Raw genomic sequence first — 21442 nt, forward strand, 5'->3', positions numbered from 1 at the left:
TCGGTACGGGCTTTTGTTTAAGTTTCGAGAACATACCTTCACCGAAGAGTCAAGCAGTATATTGCTCCCTCCTACGTATATCTCGCGAAGAGACCATGAGGATAAAATCAGAGAGATTAGAGCCCACACAGAGGCATACCGACAATCCTTCTTTCCACGTACAATACGAGACTGGAATAGAAGGGAGAACCGATAGAGGTACTCAAGGTACCCTCCGCCACACACCGTCAGATGGCTTGCGGAGTATGGATGTAGATGTAGATGATCGGTTTGGAGGTTGTCTGGGCATCGATTCGTCCCTGTCTGTAGCAAACGATCAAAAACATCCGCGACATTTCTACCCATTTTCGTTTTGACAAGTAATGCTCAGGCAAATTTGGAGTGTGTATCAATAATCATTAAAATATATTTGAATCCATTATTCTCATGTGAATATTCCCTCATATCTATAAGATCAACTTGCCATAAGTCATCCAAACCTTTAATCATAACATGCCTATGAGGGTATGTTTTGCGGTCTGGTTTGTGCATTTCTCAAACTACTGTCTCCATACTTACTCGATGATACCTCTCTCTCTCTAAGCTCGGAGATTATTGAAACAACCTCACTCGAATGAGCTGTATTACCTGCAGCAGCTGATGCCATGAGCAGCTGTAGTCGATCTATTAGCTCCTTGGGGTCGTCAGAACATATACACTGCTTTGTGCTCAATGTCAATAACATCAGCGCTGCTGCTGTTTGTGTTGTTTTCGCCTACAAGTATTGGTTTTATAATGGTTTTATATTTCTTGCTGCTCATGCTTTTCGTGAACTTATGTACACCAATCACATGCAGTATTTCACGGTATGTTTCCCTATCATTAACTGAATATTTTATAGGTTCTTTGGTAGGTCTTAGTAAAATAAGATTCATTAAGCTGGGTGTTCTCTCTAACCGCCTATCACCAATCTGTATTGTGTCATCAGTTACAGTTATAGGATGCATAACCAACATGTACGGTTTTTCCCTGCTAAAGCCGAATATTTTATGTATCTGACTGGGGGTGTGACGGATAATGAATTCGTCAATGGCAACACCTTCATTATCGGTTTTTTTTTTTTTTTTTTTTTTTTTTTTAGCTCCATCACTTTCTGCTTCGTCGACATCGCGGTGTATACTAATCAGACAATTCCACAGCATGAGGCTTTATACATCCGGTCATTTTCTTCTTCCTCTTACTATGTACCTGCTCCCCCTTCTCAACAACAAGGAACTCTATATCTGTTTTCCCCCATTAGCCTCGACCTTTTCAGTGAAGTCAGCTACTTTGTTACCGACTTCATTAAGTAACTCATTAAATGCATTCACCATTCTCAAAAGATTCTGGTAATATGTCTCTAGTTCCCTGCACATACCTCCAACTTTATGCACGATAGCTTAAATTTTCGCATCCACGTACAGGCGAATGTTCTGTCTGTGTACATTCATTCTCTCGTGTTGAGAGCTAGACATACGTGCGAATTTGTCCATGGTGCGGCGTATACTGATGTACTAACCTCTCTTACTGTGCTATATATGGAAAAACTCTTGAAAGTTTCGCTTGTATCTACCATCATTCAGTTTTCTTGTTCTATCAATAACGAGAAACCCATACCGTGAATGATTCCAGAAGTCAGCACGTATCTTTACAAAATCATTGAACGACATATCAGTTCCGACATGGGCTGGAAATGTGTTTTAAATTCAGATTGTCTTGTTTGAAGGCTATAATGAGCTTTGCATTATTCCTAACCAACCGTTTGGGGATTCTGGAATATGTTTGGCTTACATAAAATACATCAGCACCCATATGACGACCGAAAGAGAAATATTTTCGAATTTGGTCTTTGTTTTCCACAGCAACATTGTCAAATATGAAAACAGCGTTTGGTTTTGCTTTTTCAGTTGGAGGGATATTATCACTTTCACTGAATGTTGTGTATGTAACACGTTCTACACCGCGCAATATCTCCTGCAATAGCTAATACTTGGGTTGAAACAGTGTTTTTGAGAATATACAAACATGTTCAAATCGGACTCCATCTACATGTGTTAGCAGAACCATGACGACATTAGTCTTCCCACAACTGGATGGACCTACAATAATTGTTTGTATATTATCAGGAAGGAGAATTCCGTTCTTCTTGTTCCTCTACAGGTCTTCTTTTGCATCTTCACAGGACTAGTCACCGACAACAAAGTCCTCATGATGAAGATGTTTCACCCTCCCTGCCATGATACTGACTACGCCAGGTACAGACAAGTAGTTGTTATATATAGAATGATACATTGGAAAGGCTAACAATAGTACGTGTACCCACTATACTTCCATCACTTAACCGACTAAGCTACATTGATTACACATAGAAAACATTTATACATTTTACCCCTGAAGAGTAATTTTATCACTCATTATCTCAATAACTCGCATAGCATTGAAAAAATTAATAATTGTAATACTTTGACTATAATGTGAGAGGTATGAAATAAAACACAAACACAGTTTGAGATTATATATAAACAAATTATTTATTTATTTAAATATCATAGATAGGGCATAGTAAATCAGGAATATCATTACAATCTGTATGTATGTTCTTCACACCTGTACAGTATTTACCAAACAAAGCTTTTTGACATGCAATAAATTCAGCATGTATCTCACTCAAGCTGGTAGATACCTCACAGTACTCAGGTTTTTCACACACACATTTAAGCTGTTTCTCTATATGTGATTCTTGAGTTTCTCCCGGCGTATTTGATAATGATGATAATGTTTCTCTATAGGTTCAGTGTTCATGTGCAAACAAAGGTGCTGCTTCAGATCATCAACATGTACACTATGTATGCGTAGGGATTTTACAACATCATTATATGCAGAGTCTATGCTAGGCAACCAATGGTTCAGTCTCTCCAGTGCAAGACATATGGCAGTATCCAGATCGTATAACTTCATAACGGAGGCATGTCTTATATAAAGACAGTTGTCACCCGATTTCACTCATAATGCACAGTCATTATACACAGTTGTAATAGAAATGTTGTAGGGCAAATGTCTGGGGGAGAACGAGTTGGATAATACTCTGTAGTCATCTGTTGATTGATGTAGTGCTTGGCACGACATATTTCATCCCAGTCGAACTCGGAAATTGGCACTTTAAGACACTTGGATACATTATCAATCTCCATTCTCGCGTGCAAGCCCCAGACATTATGCACTTCTATAGCAATGTTCACACGTTTCGATCCACTGGGAGTTAAATTGTATGTGGAAGTGAAAAGCATAGGTGCACTAAACGCATTCTTGTCCACAGTATCTACACTCTGTGGTTGCACTATCACAGGGATGTTCTGCTGGGATGGGTCATATGTCGGAGATCAGCACTGTCATCCATCTTGACATTGTTTAGGACCATTGGCAGCATTCAAAGCGTTGGGAGCAGATGGTGTGTCCTCATTACACAAATCGATGAGTGGAACCAACAACAGCAGCTCCTTGTCCTGCTCCAGCAAGTGGGCTAAGCGCGCTACAGGATTTCAAGTGGCCGCTACAGGTTCATATGTGCTGGAAGTTGTTCCTGCCACAACTCTAGAGGCAGCTGCAGGTCTCGACAGGGTTGCAGCCGAGGTTGCTATAAGTCCAGACACGGCATAGATTGGCATGTTGGTGCTCGACACTCCTGGCTTGGACGTGTTGACCGCTACTGCTGAACAAATACGAGGAAGCATCATATAGGGACCAACATGAGGAAACAATGAATAATAATAGTAATGAAATGTCAGAAAAAAATGAAAAAGTTTAGGTAAAATCTCACAACAAGAAGCGATAGTGCAATTAGATGAAAAGAAGCATAAATTACAAGCATTGGCCAAACGACTTAGAAGATACAAAAAAAGTGAAAATAGAAGGAAACAAAACCAAACATTCAACACAAACCAAAAGAGATTTTACCAGACAATAGATAACACTCACATTAAAATAGACAATCCACCAAACATAACAGACATGGAACACTTCTGGAGCAACATATGGTCAAACCCAGTACAACATAACAGACATGCATGGTGGATACAAGCAGAAATAGACACATACGAGATGATTCCACAAATGCCTGAAGTGATAATTTTGCAACGTGAAGTCATCCGAGCAATTAATTCTATGCACAATTGGAAAGCCCCTGGAAAAGATAAAATAGCAAATTCCTGGCTAAAGAAGTTCACCTCAACACATTCACATCCAACTAAATTATTTAACAGTTACATTGCAGACCCATACACATTTCCTGATACACTTACACATGGAATATATTATCTGAAACCTTAAGATCAAGCAGACACAGCAAACCCAGGAAAATATCGCCCCATAATATGCCTACCAACAATATACAAAATATTAACTTCAGTCATTACACAGAAATTAATGACACATACAAAACAGAACAAAATTATTAATGAAGAACAAAATGACTGTTGCAAAGGAGCACAAGGATGTAAAGACAACTGATAATAGATGCAGAGGTGACATATCAAGCTAAAACTAAACAATGGTCGCTACACTACGCATACATTGATTACCAAAAAGCTTTTGATAGTGTACCTCACTCATGGTTACTACAAATATTGGAAATATACAAAGTAGATCTAAATTGATACAGTTCCTAAACATAGTAATGAAAAATTGGAAAACCACACTTCATATCCAAACAAATTCAATTAATTTCACATCACAGACAATACAGATTAAGCGTGGAATATACCAAGGAGACTCATTAAGTCCTTTCTGGTTCTGCCTTGCTCTGAACCCACTATCCAACATGCTAAACAATACAAATTATGGATACAATATTACTGGAACATACCAACACAAAATCACTCATTTGCTATACATTGATGATTGAAAACTACTGGCAGCAACAAATCAACAACTCAACCAATTACTAAAGATAACAGAAGTGTTCAGCAATCATATAAATATGGCTTTTGGAACAGACAAATGTAAGAAAAATAGCATAGTCAAGGGAAAACACACTACTTATTGGATAACCACAGTGACTGCATAGAAGCGATGGAAAAAACAGATGCCTATAAATATCTAGGATACAGACAAAAAATAGGAATAGTTAATACAAATATTAAAGAAGAACTGAAAGAAAAATATAGACAAAGACTAACAAAAATACTGAAAACAGAATTGACAGCAAGAAACAATACAAAAGCTATGAATACTTATGCAATACCAATATTGACCCACTCATTTGGAGTAGTGAACTGGAGTAACACAGACCTAGAAGCACTCAATACACTTACACGATCACAATGCCACAAATATAGAACACATCACATACGTTCAGCAACAGAAAGATTCACATTAAGGAGAAAGGAAGGAGGAAGGGGATTTATCGACATTATGGACAGGTAGACAATTTAAGAAAATTCTTTATAGAATGAGCAGAAACTAGCAAAATACACAAAGCAATCCCTCATATAAATACATCGGCTACACCACTGCAATTTCATATACCCCCCCCCCCCCAATGAACCATGGACCTTGCTGTTGGTGGGGAGGCTTGTGTGCCTCAGCAATACAGATAGCTGTACCGTAGGTGCAACCACAACGGAGGGGTATCTGTGTAGAGGCCAGACAAACGTGTGGTTCCTGAAGAGGGGCAGCAGCCTTTACAGTAGTTGCAGGGGCAACAGTCTGGATGATTGACTGATCTGGCCTCATAATACTAACCAAAACAGCCTTGCTGTGCTGGTACTTCGAACGGTTGAAAGCAAGGGGAAAATATAGCCGTAATTTTTCCCGAGGGTATGCAGCTTTACTGTATGGTTAATGATGATGGCGTCCTCCTAGGTAAAATATTCCGGAGGTAAAATAGTCCCCTATTCCGATCTCTGGGCGGGGACTACTGCAGAGGACGTCGTTATCAGGAGAAAGAAAACTGGCATTCTACGGATCGGAGAGTGGAATGTCAGATCCCTTAATCGGGCTGGTAGGTTAGAAAATTTAAAAAGGGAAATGGATAGGTCAAAGTTAGATATAGTGGGAATTAGTGCAGTTCGGTGGCAAGAGGAACAAGACTTTTGGTCAGGCGAATATAGGGTTATAGTTACAAGGTCAAATAGGGGTAATGCAGGAGTAGGTTTAATAATGAATAAAAAAAAATAGGAATGCGGGTAAGCTACTACAAACAGCATAGTGAACGCATTATTGTGGCCAAGATAGACATGAAGCCCACACTTACTACAGTAGTACAAGTTTATATGCCAACTAGCTCTGCAGATGATGAAGAAATTGATGAAATGTATAATGAGATAAAAGAAATTATTCAGGTAGTGAAGGGAGACGAAAATTTAATAGTCATGGGTGACTGGAATTCGAGAGTAGGAAAAGGGAGAGAAGGAAACATAGTAGGTGAATGTGGATTGGGGCTAAGAAATGAAAGAGGAAGCCACCTGGTATAGTTTTGCACAGATCATAACTTAATCATAGCTAACACTTGGTTCAAGAATCATGAAAGAAGGTTGTATACATTGGTGAATCCTGGAGATACTAGAAGGTATCAGATAGATTATGTAATGGTAAGACAGAGATTTAGGAACCAGGTTTTAAATTTTAAGACATTTCCAGGGGCAGATGTGGACTCTGACCACAATCTATTGGTTATGAACTGTAGATTAAAACTGAAGAAACTGCAAAAAGGGGGGAAATTGAGGAGATGGGACCTGGATAAACTGAAAGAACCAGAGGTTGTACAGAGTTTCAGGGAGAGCATAAGGGAACTATTAACAGGAATGGGGGAAAGAAATACAGTACAAGAAGAATGGGTAGCTTTGAGGGATGAAGTAGTGAGGGCAGCAGAGGATCAAGTAGGTAAAAAGACGAGGGCTAGTAGAAATCCTTGGGTAACGGAAGAAATATTGAATTTAATTGATGAAAGGAGAAAATATAAAAATGCAGTAAATGAAGCAGGCAAAAAGGAATACAAACGTCTCAAAAATGAGATCGACAGGAAGTGCAAAATGGGTAAGCAGGGATGGCTAGAGGATAAATTTAAGGATGTAGAGACTTATCTCACAGGAAAATTAAAGAGACCTTTGGAGGAAAGAGAAGCACTTGTATGAATATCAAGAGCTCAGATGGAAACCCAGTTCTAAGCAAAGAAGGGAAAGCAGAAAGGTGGAAGGCGTATACAGAGGGTCCATACAAGGGCGATGTACTTGAGGATAATATTATGGAAATGGAAGAGGATATAGATGAAGATGAAATGGGAGATATGATACTGCGTGAAGAGTTTGACAGAGCACTGAAAGACCTGAGTCGAAACAAGGCCCCCGGAGTATACAACATTCCATGAGAACTACTGACTGCCCTGGGAGAGCCAGTCCTGACAAAACTCTACCATCTGGTGAGCAAGATGTATGAGACAGGTGAAATACCCTCAGACTTCAAGAAGAATATAATAATTCCAATCCCAAAGAAAGCAGGTGTTGACAGATGTGAAAATTACCGAACTATCAGTTTAATAAGTCACGGCTGCAAAATACTAACACGAATTCTTTACAGACGAATAGAAAAACTAGTAGAAGCCGACCTCGGGGAAGATGAGTTTGGATTCCATAGAAATATTGGAACACGTGAGGCAATACTGACCCTACGACTTATCTTAGAAGCTAGATTAAGGAAAGGCAAACCTACGTTTCTAGCATTTGTAGACTTAGAGAAAGCTTTTGACAATGTTGACTGGAATACTCTCTTTCAAATTCTGAAGGTGGCAGGGGTAAAATAAAGGGAGCGAAAGCTATTTACAATTTTTATAGAAACCAAATGGCAGTTATAAGAGGTGAGGGGCATGAAAGGGAAGCAGTGGTTGGGAAGGGAGTGAGACAGGGTTGTAGTCTCTCCCCAATGTTATTCAATCTGTATATTGAGCAAGCAGTGAAGGAAACAAAAGAAAAATTCGGAGCAGGTATTAAAATCCATGGAGAAGAAATAAAAACTTTGAGGTTCGCCGATGACATTGTAATTCTGTCAGAGACAGCAAAGGACTTGGAAGAGCAGTTGAATGGAATGGATAGTGTCTTGAAAGGAGGATATAAGATGAACATCAACAAAAGCAAAACGAGGATAATGGAATGTAGTCGAATTCAGTCAGGTGATGCTGAGGGAATTAGATTAGGAAATGAGACACTTAAAGTAGTAAAGGAGTTTGCTATTTGGGGAGCAAAATAACTGATGATGGTCGATTAGAGAGGATATAAAATGTATACTGGCAATGGAAAGGAAAGCGTTTCTGAAGAAGAGAAATTTGTTAACATCGAGTATAGATTTAAGTGTCAGGAAGTCATTTCTGAAAGTATTTGTATGGAGTGTAGCCATGTATGGAAGTGAAATGTGGACAATAAATAGTTTAGACAAGAAGAGAATAGAAGCTTTCGAAATGTGGTGCTACAGAAGAATGCTGGAGATTAGATGGGTAGATCACATAACTAATGAGGAGGTATTGAACAGAATTGGGGAGAAGAGAAATTTGTGGCACAACTTGACTACAAGAAGGGATCGGTTGGTAGGACATATTCTGACACATCAAGGGATCACTAATTTAGTATTGGAGGGCAGTGTGGAGGGTAAAAATCGTAGAGGGAGACCAAGAGGTGAATACACTAAGCAGATTCAGAAGGATGTAGGTTGCAGTAGGTACTGGGAGATGAAGAAGCTTGCACAGATAGAATAGCATGGAGAGCTGCATCAAACCAGTCTCAGGACTGAAGACCACAACAACAACAACAACAACCACTTCTACAACCCTTTCGATCACATAACATCAACAGATACGAAGAAAGTAAATTGGAAAAAGATAACACTACATGGCAACCACGTGGGGTATCATCTAACACAGCCACCATCGATCAAGAAGAATCTAACACATGCCTAAGAAAAGGCAATATATACAGTCAGACGGATTCATGATTGCAATACAGGATCAAATAATAAACACCAGATATTACAGCAAGCATATTATTAAAGATCCCAATACCACAGCAGATAAATGCAGACTTTGCAAACAACAAATAGAAACTGTAGACCACTTCACAAGCGGATGTACAATACTAGCAAATACAAATACCCCAGAAGACATGACAATGTAGCAAAAATAATACATCAACAACTTGCCATAAAACATAAACTAATAAAACAACATGTTCCCACATACTAGTATGCACCACAAAATGTACTGGAGAATGATGGATACAAATTATACTGAAATAGAGCCATTATAACGGATAAAATAACACCACATAACAAACCTGACATCATACTCACCAATAAACAGAAGAAATTAACACAACTAATCGAAATATCCATACCCAATACAACAAATATACAGAAGAAAACAGGAGAAAAAATTGAAAAATACATCCAACTGGCTGAGGAACTCAAGGACATGTGGCATCAGGATAAAGTTGACATTATACCAATTATACTATCAACTACAGGAGTCATGCCACACAATATCCACCAGTACATTAACGCAATACAGCTACATCCAAATGTATATATACAACTACAGAAATCTGTGATTATGGATACATGTTCAATAACCCGAAAGTTCCTAAATGCAATGTAACATATACCGTACAGTCAAAGGGAAGTCACACTTGATCAAGGTCCACGTCACTTTCCATTTTTAATCAGACATAACGTCTGAGAAAGGAAAGAAGCAATAATAATAATGATAATATCAATGGTAACCACAAACAAAGATGTGATATGGGATACTTACTTTTTCATTTCTTCCTTTTCTGCATGGCCATGTTGGAATTCAGCTGCTGGTGATCCTTCATGGTTCTTCTTCTTCTTCTTCTTCTTCTTCTTCTGATGCTGCTGACTGAGAAAGACTGAGGTCCCAGAGCTGCTGAGCCTCCCCTATACCCCCTCCAATGATGTTACCAGATACCGCCATCCTACTGGCTTAAATCTAACACATGACTGGATTAAGGGTTTCTATTGGTTCCCACCAGTTCTCCCATACTGGACCATCATCTTGGATTATGTCACAGATGAGAGTGCCCTCTGATGGTGGTACTGCGTACTAGGCCTGGACCTCATGGTGAACACACTGTTTGCCACCACCTTGGATAACGGTACTTGTGTCATCAGCTGATGTCATGGCCACCATCTTGGATTACGTAACGGAACAGACTACAGTGCCCTCTGCTGGCAGTACTGTGTACTGGTGAACACAGTTTCCCGCCACTTGGGTAAAGGTACTCACGTCATCAGCTGATGTCACAGTAGCGATCTTGGATTACGTCACAGAACAGACAACAGCACCCTCTGTTGGTGGTACTGTGTACTATGTTAGTTAGAGTCCAGATCTCATGGAGAACACACTGGATGGAGCTACTGCCTCAGATTGTTTAAATAAAGTCAGCCTGAAAAATAAAGACTTGCATCCATCCTATCCTACACAGGCTGATACCTTTTCCCGGCAATTCATAGGAAGAGGTGGAGGTCAGATGACTTAGGTTAGTGGAGGTAGCCCAAGTGACCTTTTTTCCCGCCATTTTCTTAGGTTAGTGGAAGTAGCCCAACTGAACTATCTTCCCTCCAAAATTCAATTTCCCACCAATTCCTAGGAAGATGTGGTGGTCGGATGACTTAGGTTAGTGGAGGTGGCCCAAGAGACCTATTTTCCCGCCAAAATCCACCATCTTGAATGGCATCACGGCCGCCATCTTGGATGACATCATGTGCTGTTGCCAGGTCTACACACCGCTGTCTTGGATGACGTCATCACCGCCATCTTGGGTACATCTGGCAACAATGGAGAGTAGGGTAATGCCGCCCTTATCCCACTACTAACAACAACATAATTATGTAAATCAGTCAGTACAACGTGATTTAGCCGGCCGCGGTTGCCATGCGGTTCTAGGCACTGCAGTCCGGAACCGCGGGACTGCTACGGTCGCAGGTTCGAATCCTGCCTCGGGCATGAATGTGTGTGATGTCCTTAGTTTAGTCAGGTTTAAGTAGTTCTATGTTCTAGGGGACTGATGACCTAAGATGTTAAGTCCCATAGTGCTCAGAGCCATTTGAACCATTTTTGAACAACGTGATTTAAACACACAGCAAGGTTGGTACACACAACAGCGAAGTTACAGACCCAGAGCTAATGGGTACAGTAATGGGAATGGAAAAAGCAAATGACTTAAAAGAAATTTCCAAAACAACAGGGCTAATTTCAACACACAAGGGAATTACATTCACCATCACAAGGCCCTATGTCCAATACGAATACAAACTGTCAGCCACAGCAGTGGCCAATGTGCGGCAATAATGCCATGCCTTATGCTGTGCCGCAGCTAACCTTGGGGCTGCAAAATAACTGCACAGCACCTAACGACACAAATTGGCTAAGTACACACACAGTGCAACTCACTGGAGTTTCTCCAGGTAATGAACTAAGTCACACCATGCCATCGAAAAATACCCAATGGTCGTAGTTAAGCCCCAGGCTATTGACATCTCAGAGAGTGCGGGCAAGGCAGAACTACAAACATGTTTCATAAGATTCGACAAACGAGGTGACATAAAGGATGATTTGTTTCAGCATGAGCTAGACATAGCAGATAAAGTCAAAGAAGTACATGTACAAGCAATCATTAAGGTGAAAATATTTAACATTGACACACAGTTAATTTTAGATACAGGTTCGATTATCAACCTAATGTCAAATGCATTATTTTGTAAGTTGAAGAAGAGAGGCAAGTTCCCAACATTTCCTGTACAAAATTGCAAGGTGCAAACTGCAACAGGCAGTAAAACTAAATTGTTTAAGCGTCAGGCATTTATTGCAGTACAAGCTGAACATTTTACAGTGAAGTGCAATTTTCTTATGATTGACAAAGTTATTGTTAATTGTCTTATTGGCATGTACAAGACAAAGACTGTATAGGTAATGGTATATGCCACTTTTATGTAAAAGATCAGATCTTTTCTATTGATTTAGTCAAAATACCTGATGAAATTAACAAAAACACACCAGAGTCAAATGTAGTGGCACAATATACCTTTCCAATTGTATATTTCATAAACAAATTTGATACTGAACAAGAAGGAAACACTGAGGTTACTTACGAAATGGTAGAGCAGAAACTAAGTGAATCACAGGTGCTGAATGATATCCAACGACAAGAACTTTCAAACTTGTTATTTCGAGTGTGCCAATGTTTTCAGTATACAGCCAGGAGTAATCAAAGACTATGAATATAAATTTAAAGTCCATCCACATGAGGCATTTTGCTTAATGTCATATCCTACTCCATGGGCAAAACGAGAAGCAGTAAGGGAAGAGATCAGTCATATGAATAAATGGGGAATTATACAACCTTCATTTTCACGCTAATGTAGTCCAATATTACCAGAAAGCAAACCAGATGGTTCTGTAAGAGTAGTACTCGATGCTAGACGAATCAATAAGATTATAATACCAGTAGGCATAAGGCCAGACAATTTCGACGAACAGCTTCTAAAGGTTTACAGAACAAAATATTTCAATGTACGCGTCTCAAAATGTTCTACTGGCAAATAAAACTCCACGAACAAAGATACAGCATTTGTTTGTGAGGGCAGAAGTTACAAATTCTGTTTTCTACCTTTTGGACTGAACATTAGTGCATGGGTGTTTATATCTGTATTAGACAAGGTTTTAGGACCAGAATTGCTTAGAAAAGTCACTGTCTATGTAAACGACCTGCTAATAGCCACATCCACTTGTTAGAACATATCAGGCTCGTTGAACAGGTACTTCAACGGTTTACAGATTATGGGGTAACACCCAATTTAAAAAACTCTTGTTTTGGTAAGGATCAAATCAGATTTATAAGACACATTGTGTCAGAACAGGGTATATTACCTGATCCAAAAAAACTTGATGCCATACGCAATTGTCCAGTTCCAAGGAATAAAAAAAACTAAACGGCTTTTTAAGACTAGCTTCGTTTTTCGTAAATTCGTAACAGAACAACTGATGAACAGTGATGCATTGCTCAACTTGTTACGAAAAAATAGGCTTTGGTTATGGGATGATAAGTGTCAGGAGGACTTCAATAACACTAAGCAGACATTGGTAAATGCAAACCTTCTTAGCCACCCTGACATGTCCAAGGATTTTTGTCTATGCACAGATGCCTCATCTCAAGGGCTGGGGGTATGGTTATTCCAGATGCGAGAGGAGGAAGGTAAGGAAGTACCCAATGTCACCAGTTTTGCTAGTCGCACAATATCAGAAGCAGAAGGGTCTTACTCTGTGTCAGAATTGGAAAGTTTAGAGGTAATATGGGCATTTCAAAAGTTTGAATATTTGTTGTGGGGCAAGAATACCAAAGCTAACTGTAATCATCAGTCACTGTCATTTCTTTTAACATATAAACTATTGCACTGTAAATTAACTAGGTGGTGTCTATTTTTACAAGAATTCAGTTTTGAGATCATTTATATTAAAGTAAGTCAGAGAATTATTGCAGACACCTTGTCTAGGCTAGCACTAGGTTTAGAGCAATTTAGTGGACTAACAGAGCAAGATGCAGAAATCAAAATGTTATTAATGCAAGGTACAACACAACAGTCTGATTATCATAAGTTTTGTAAGCTTATGAAAATTATACAACAGCAAGATCGCAGATGGAGTAAAGTCATGCAAAACCTTAAGCAAGATGAAGGTGGAAAGGTAAGTAAATGGTATCAGGAGTACAAGAGCATTTTTTTTCATACAAAACATGAAAAATCTGATCAATAGTGTGTGTGTATTTCTGAAGATTATATCGACGAATTTATAAGCCACACACATGAAGTATGGGTACATCGTAGAGTGAGCAAATGTACTGCAAAAATTGCAACACTTTATTAATTTCCAAATTTGAGAAGACGAGTCCTACAGGTATTAAGAAAGTGTGCAATATGTCAAAATTCAAACAGGCCAATGTGTCAAAATATACTGAGCTGCACCAAATACTCACAAAAAACCCTCTAGGTATTTTATCCCTGGACATAGCTGGTCCAAATCCAAGAAGTAAAGGAGGAGTAAAATAAGTAGTAGCACTACACGACATTTTTCTCGAAACATGTCAAAATGCCATTAAAAATGGAACAGCTACAAATGCCAGAAAAAGAATTGAGGGACTCTATTTGAGAAGAGTAGGAAAACCAAAGATACTACCAACTGATAAGGCTTCATATTTCGTTGGGCGAAAGTGGAAACAATTTATGACCTCACAGGGCATGAAGCACGTATTAGTAAGCTTTTTCACCCAGAAGCAAGACCAGTTGAACGAGTCTTTGAGGAATTTAACCGGTTTATTAGGACATACACCCCTCACAAACATACCCAATGGGTAGAATACGTAACTCCTTTCATGCAAGTTGTCAATAACCTTCCACATTCTTCAACGCGTTTCACACCTAATGAATTGATGTTCTGAAAAAAATGAACGAATGAGTGGGAGCCGTTTATACCAAAGGTACCCACTACAGAAATGAAACTACAAGACAAAATCAAACAAACCATAGTTACACTAGAAAACAGGGCCGAGTATAGAAGGAAAATTTATAACAAGAAACTGAAACGTATTACACAATTTTTTGAAGAGAAACGAGTCCTCTTACGGACGCACCCTAAATCGACAAAATTTGGCAAACTCAATAAGAAGTGGCAATTATTCTATTCTGGACCATATGTAATTTCCAAAATACCATAGCCTGGGACATACAGATTAGCCTATGAGAAAACAGGAAGAGACAAGGGTCTCTACCCTCACAAAGATATAAAATCCTTTATAGAATGACAAAGCGTGGTAACATACACATCTACTGTCTAAGAACTAAGGAACCTATTGATATATGTACACAGAGATTTAATTAAATACTAAGCTATATACAACATATGTACAACCAAAAGGGAGCATTATGAAAAACTCTATGAGACGTGTAAGCTAAGGACTAACGACAAAATACCGTGAGAGATGTCAAATAATTTTTTTTGCAGGGTAAATGATCATAAAGGGTAACAGAATAAATGAAAGTCTATTAATTTAAACATAGTACGGAAATATCTGTGGATGTGTGCAATACCAAATGTATCAATGACCACCGAGCTACGAAATGCAATTAGTTTTAAGTTAGTTTTAAGTTTTTTCTTTCGGCGACCAGTGCATTGTCAAAGTGCAGAAGAAGAGAAATAAGTCGAGAGTAGTAGGTACCAAATGAAGCAACGGGCCGCATCTACAGTAAATAATTTAATTATACGGATGTTTACATTAAAGGTCATAAGGCAAATGGAAAATGAAATATGAATCTTCGCAGTGTGTCTCAGTGACAATTATAAGTACCTAATCGCTGTAGAATTCACATCAACATTTACGCATGAAATATTACAAAAACCAATTAAATTTGTTATTGTATCACATGAAAGCTTGAATAATGACATTTCCAGGTATTTAAGTAAGATAAGACTACGATGGGTAAAACATCAGATTTCACACTAAGCTACACGTGAATTGAAGTAAACAGCATTAAAACATGAAGAAACAACGTGACACTTCGTCCATGAGTAGTCGGTACACATTATTTGAGTGAACCAATATTCCTTGGTAACTAGTCCGCCATAGTAAGAGCAATTTTTCCTCATAAATCCTTGAACCAGTAGATGAGAATTTCCCTTTTTCCATTCCAAGGAAAAGAGGCGGCACCAAGCGTAGTAAGTCCAGCAATATACAATGTTTTAGTCCTATTTGGAATGGATTCCTCCCACCTCTACCTAAGAAAGAAATGAACTCCCATGGGTGATAAAAGCCTATCTATAAAATGAAGCAAAAATGTATCATATGCTTGCATTACGTCAGGAAAACGTCATATGTAATTAATTTGTATGTTTAATGTGAACGATGATAAGTTGAAACTAACAAACATACTGTAGCAACAGGACTCAGTTAACGAAAATTTTATAGTGTTTTAAAATTTAAGAAATTTATGTTCGTAATATAACCAATGGATGGGATGTCAACCATAGGTATAAGCTATCATGTTATGTATGTTGTGTTAACTCAATACCTGTAAGAATTTTCATTGGAAACCAAACTCTATATGAAGAAATGAAGTTGAAAGACAAACAATTTATACAATGTTTTGGACGGCTATATGTGTCTTTCAACAAGTGAAGTGACATGAAAATGCGTGTCCAACGAAATAACTTTCTAGTATCGTGGCTCACAACGCTTGATACATGGACAAGTGAACTATAGTTCTTCGAGCAGGTACTCACCTCATCGATGGATGCTGTTGGTCAGGGTTCTCTCGGCTGAAAATGCGGGGATGACAAGTAGTAATGACATCTGGGCCGTAAAAATGGAGATCTTCTGCCAAAGCATTGGATTTTGAACTATAAGTACACACTCACTGCACCCAAAATGAAGGCAAACGCCACAGCAATTCTTCGATACATGGCCTCAGGTGAAAGCGTGACACTCAATGTGACACCAACACCAAGAAAACGTATGCACGCACGTGCAACGGTAGCATATGGCATGTTGACCACGGCAACTAGTTCTTCCCACCAAATCAGCCAGTGCGCCAGCGCGAAACCCAGCAGCGAGATTCAAACAAACTGGACATTACTGTTAGCGCACTAAATTTAAATATGTAATGGACTAACATGTTATGTATATAATATTTTAATTTCTTGTGGAACTTTAACATACTGAGGATAAGCTGACATGTCCATTCCATTAAATAAAAAAGAAGCCGACAATAAAGGTCATCGCCCCCTATTGGGAAATGTAAGTAAAAAAAACTGTACATCTCCATAACATGTCAACCTCCAGTGTGGGGACAATTGTATAAGTACATGACAAAAGGTCCCCAGGATGCTGTAAAATTAATATTTAAAAAAAATTGAAACACCAAGTAACCAGAGGGTTTGGCCAAGACGTTAATTACAAATGCGCGGTAAGGCACAGGCAAACGAAAATATTTTCTCATTCAGCTGGTTGTACCGTATTATGTTTTAGACAGACTCTTACAGACTCTCTTGTATGTAGAAGGACGATGAGGATCTGCGATTTTAGAGATGTATTATGTGTGTGAGTGAATTATATAATGTTAAAAAAACCGTATCAAGCATCTTATTTATTGAACTGAAGAGAATGTTCGTGATCACGACGAGCGCCGGTGTCCCCAGAGATCTCTGCCGCCAGCAGCTTCAACTAGGTCAGCGAAGTCCGATCGCCAAGAAAAATAAGATAAGCACAAACATTTTAACAATGCAACAATATTCATATTCATTTTTAATATATATATATATATATATATATATATATATATATATATATATATATATATATATATATATATAAGTTACATAGGGTGTTCCATTCCTCCATCAACATAATTGACAAGTGCTAGATGGTTGTTGCTGCATGTGGACATGCTGCAATATGTCCCCATACGCATTCCACACTTGTTCAATAGGATTTGAGTCAGGGGAACAGGTAAATGAGTCCACTCACTAAATATCCTCTCGCTCCAAGAGCTCCTCCACCAGTGCAGTTTGATGCGGTGGCATATTGTCATCCATAAAAGTGAGGTCAGGGTTGATGCACCCTTGAAAAGGAGTAGCCCGCATCTCGTGGTCGTGTGGTAGCGTTCTCGCTTCCCACGTCCGGGTTCCCGGGTTCGATTCCCGGCGGGGTCAGGGATTTTCTCTGCCTCGTGATGGCTGGGTGTTGTGTGCTGTCCTTAGGTTAGTTAGGTTTAAGTAGTTCTAAGTTCTAGGGGACTGATGACCATAGATGTTAAGTCCCATAGTGCTCAGAGCCATTTGAACCATTTGAAAAGGAGTACAGAGTCACAATAAAACTGACCAGTGAGAGCCCTGTGTTCAAAGATTTGTAGGTTAGTATGCTCATGTAACATCATGTGTCCCAACACTATAACATATGGACCACAAAAACAGTCTTCTTAGGTGCATTGTGCATTCCCATTTCTCACCATATGATAGGATGTCCAGCTTCATGAAACACAGTGACTTCATGTAATTATTGTTTCAAATAAAAGTGTCATTTCTGTTTATCTCAGTCTGTTTCTCTTCAGTTACCTTCTGTACTACACTGTAGCAGTTGTCTCGATGTATGGTACAAGTTTCATTGAGCTGTGTGACCTGGCAGTGACACATCATGCAAAAATTACTTTTACCCTTAAGTGTGTCAAGAATCGGAGTGAACCAATAATTTAACCCTGTAGGACACACTTTGTGATTTCTACACAGTCGCTAAAATTTACATAGCTTTTGTTAAGTATGATTCAAAGCAGCTGTGCATAAAGCCATCAATTCCATAAAGACTGAATGTTTCTAAGATAGTAACATTATCCACGCAATCAAATGCCTTGGAAAGATAACAAAAACTAGCAACTGACAGCCTTTTATTATTTGAGGCTGGAAATATTTGGTAAGAGATTGGTTAAATAGTTGAGCAGTGCTTTTGAAATACAAACTGTAGTATGCTAAGTAAATTGTTTGTACTTAGATGTGAAACTACTCTTGAGTATATTATTTTTTCGAATGTTTTGGAGAAAAACTTCAGTAAGGAGATGGGATGATATTTATTTGAGTCTTTCTTGTCAGCTTTCTTATAAAGATGTTTAATTATTGCACACTGAAATGACTGGAAAAATTCCATGTGCCAATGATGCATCACTAACGACATTACCTGTTAAGTTAGGACAGATTTTCAAAATTCCATCAACTCTAGATGAACTTTTGTTTTTTAGAATTTTTATAAATCTATTAATATAAGAGAAAGAATATGGTGCAACTTTTAATTGATATATTAATCGTATATAGTTGATATTCCTGAGACATCTTGAGCCTATGTCGATCATTCCAGTTGCTTAATGTATTGTGAAATGACAGTTTTAATTTATTCACTTCCCCCATTAACTGAACCATTTAAATCTATTTTTGGTGCTACATTTAGAAAATGATTATTAAATTACTTGCAACTCAAGGATTATGTCACAACATTGTCATTTAGCTTAATTTTTATTGTATATTATAAATGGAATCGTTGTCCTAACTCCTATTTGACAGTCTTATTACTTGCAGTATTAATTTTTGTCAGGACACATATAGTTCTTCACATTTTAATGAGTTTCCCTAAAATGTTGCAATATTTTTTGTAATATGCAAGTAATGTTAGATCTTGATTTATTCGGGCCTTTACATAAATTTTTGCCTTTCTCTTATATAAGATTTTAATGTTCTTAGTTATCCATGACTTGCTTGTTTTTGTTTAATGGATTTTCTGGATAACTTTTAGGAAAGCAACTGTTAATGTTATCGGAAGTTTTTGGTGAAATAAGTTGAAAGTGACATTTACATTTCTTTTTATATATATCTTCCCATACCACCGGACTTTTACTCTTAAAACATTGTACATTGTTCATATTAATAGGATTCATTGTTTAGTATGAACTTGCCTTTGGACTTCAGATATTATATTGTTTACTTCTATTAACAACAGGGCACATATTAATTGTTTCAGGCTGAGCACTGTCTAAAAAGTCCGCAGCTCGTGGTCTAGTGGCTAGCGGTGCTGCCTGTGGATCACGGGGTCCCAGGTTCGATTCCTGGCCAGGTTGGGGATTTTCTCTGCCTGGGGACTGGGTGTTTCTTTTGTCCTCATCATTTCACCATCATCATCATTCATGACACTGGACTGTGTAAAAAATTGGACTGTGTAAAAATTGGGACTTTGTACTGGCACTCATGACCATGCAGTTGAACGCCCCACAAACCAAACATCATCATCAAACTGTCTACAAAAATGTTGTCAGTGAAGGTGCTACTATCTTACTGCAGATGTGAAACTTCCTGGCAGATTAATACTGTGTGCCAGACTGAGACTCGAACTCAGTACCTTTGCCTTTCGTGGGCAAGTGCTCTACCAACTGAGTTACCCAAGCACGATTCACGCCCTGTCCTCACAGCTTTACTTCTGCCACTTCGTTGAATGTTTGAATTACCAGGAGATCCCAAAGGATAGTCTGGTAGCCAAGTTTGTAGACTATTTAGCCGCGATATAATCACGTTGCCCGGGGTGCACCACGTGGAGGCTAGTCTACTACGCACCCCTATGCGGAAGACATAGCACTGGCTACCAGAGACAAGTATCTCTTCAATACAGAGGAAGTCCTTAATAATGACGTTGAAATACTATACAATTATTTCAAGAAATGGAGACTCAAGCCAAACCCTAACAAAACTGAAGTATCTACATTCCATCTTAATAACAAAATGGCAAATGAAATTATTAACATAAAACTCGGAAACACCAACCTCAAACTAATAACTTTCCAAAGTACTTAGGTATAACATTGGACAGCACTCTTTCTTACCGAAAACGTCTGGAGAACACCACTGCAAAAATTGGAACACGGAATAACATCATCCAAAAACTTAGCGGTACTACTTCGGGAGCTAACGCAAAAACATTACGCACCTCATCTATCGCCTTAGTGTTCTCTGTGGCTGAGTACTGACCTCCAGTCTGGATTAATAGCTGTCACACCAAACTTATTGCCAGGCAATTAAATAACACAATGAGGTTGATTTCTGGAACTGTTAAACCAACGCCCACGTACTGGTTACCGGTGGTATGTAATATCGTGCCCCCGGACCTGCGTAGAAAAGCGGCCCTACTGCACGAATTCAGGAAGATTGAGACAAAACCAGAACTACCAATTAAAGAAGAATTCTCACAACTGCGACACACTCGATTGAAATCAAGAAAGCCACCCATACGCACAGCTGAGCAGCTTCAAAATAATAACTATGACCACATGCAACAATGGAGACTAGATTGGAACCAAAAGACAAATGACCAACTACAGACCTGGTTTGAGAGCTATAACTGCAACATCTCTGGAATGGAACTAACACGGAAAACATGGTCCGCATTAAATCGAATACGTACTGGACATGGCAGGTGTGCGGATTCACTACACAAATGGAGAAGAGCGATGTCACCAGAATGTGACTGCGGTGCCCCTAGACAGACGATCCAACACATCCATGGTGAATGCTCCTTGCGAGCATATGCAGGGAACAGGTCCGACTTCCTGGAGGCATCCCCATCGGCGCTAGAATGGATCTCAAACCTCGATATAACCTTTTAACTGACCAATATAAACATAAATTATATTTATGATTGTTATAAGATTTTAATGTCTAACACTTGATGTATTAATGTTGCATGTATAGCCATACGCTAAATAAAATAAATACTTCTGCCAGTCCATCGTCTCCTACCTTCCAAACTTTACAGAAGCTCTCCTGCGAAACTTGCAGAACTAGCACTCCGGA

Source organism: Schistocerca nitens, chromosome 1, assembly GCF_023898315.1.
Source record: "Schistocerca nitens isolate TAMUIC-IGC-003100 chromosome 1, iqSchNite1.1, whole genome shotgun sequence".
NCBI classification, from domain to species: domain Eukaryota; kingdom Metazoa; phylum Arthropoda; class Insecta; order Orthoptera; family Acrididae; genus Schistocerca; species Schistocerca nitens.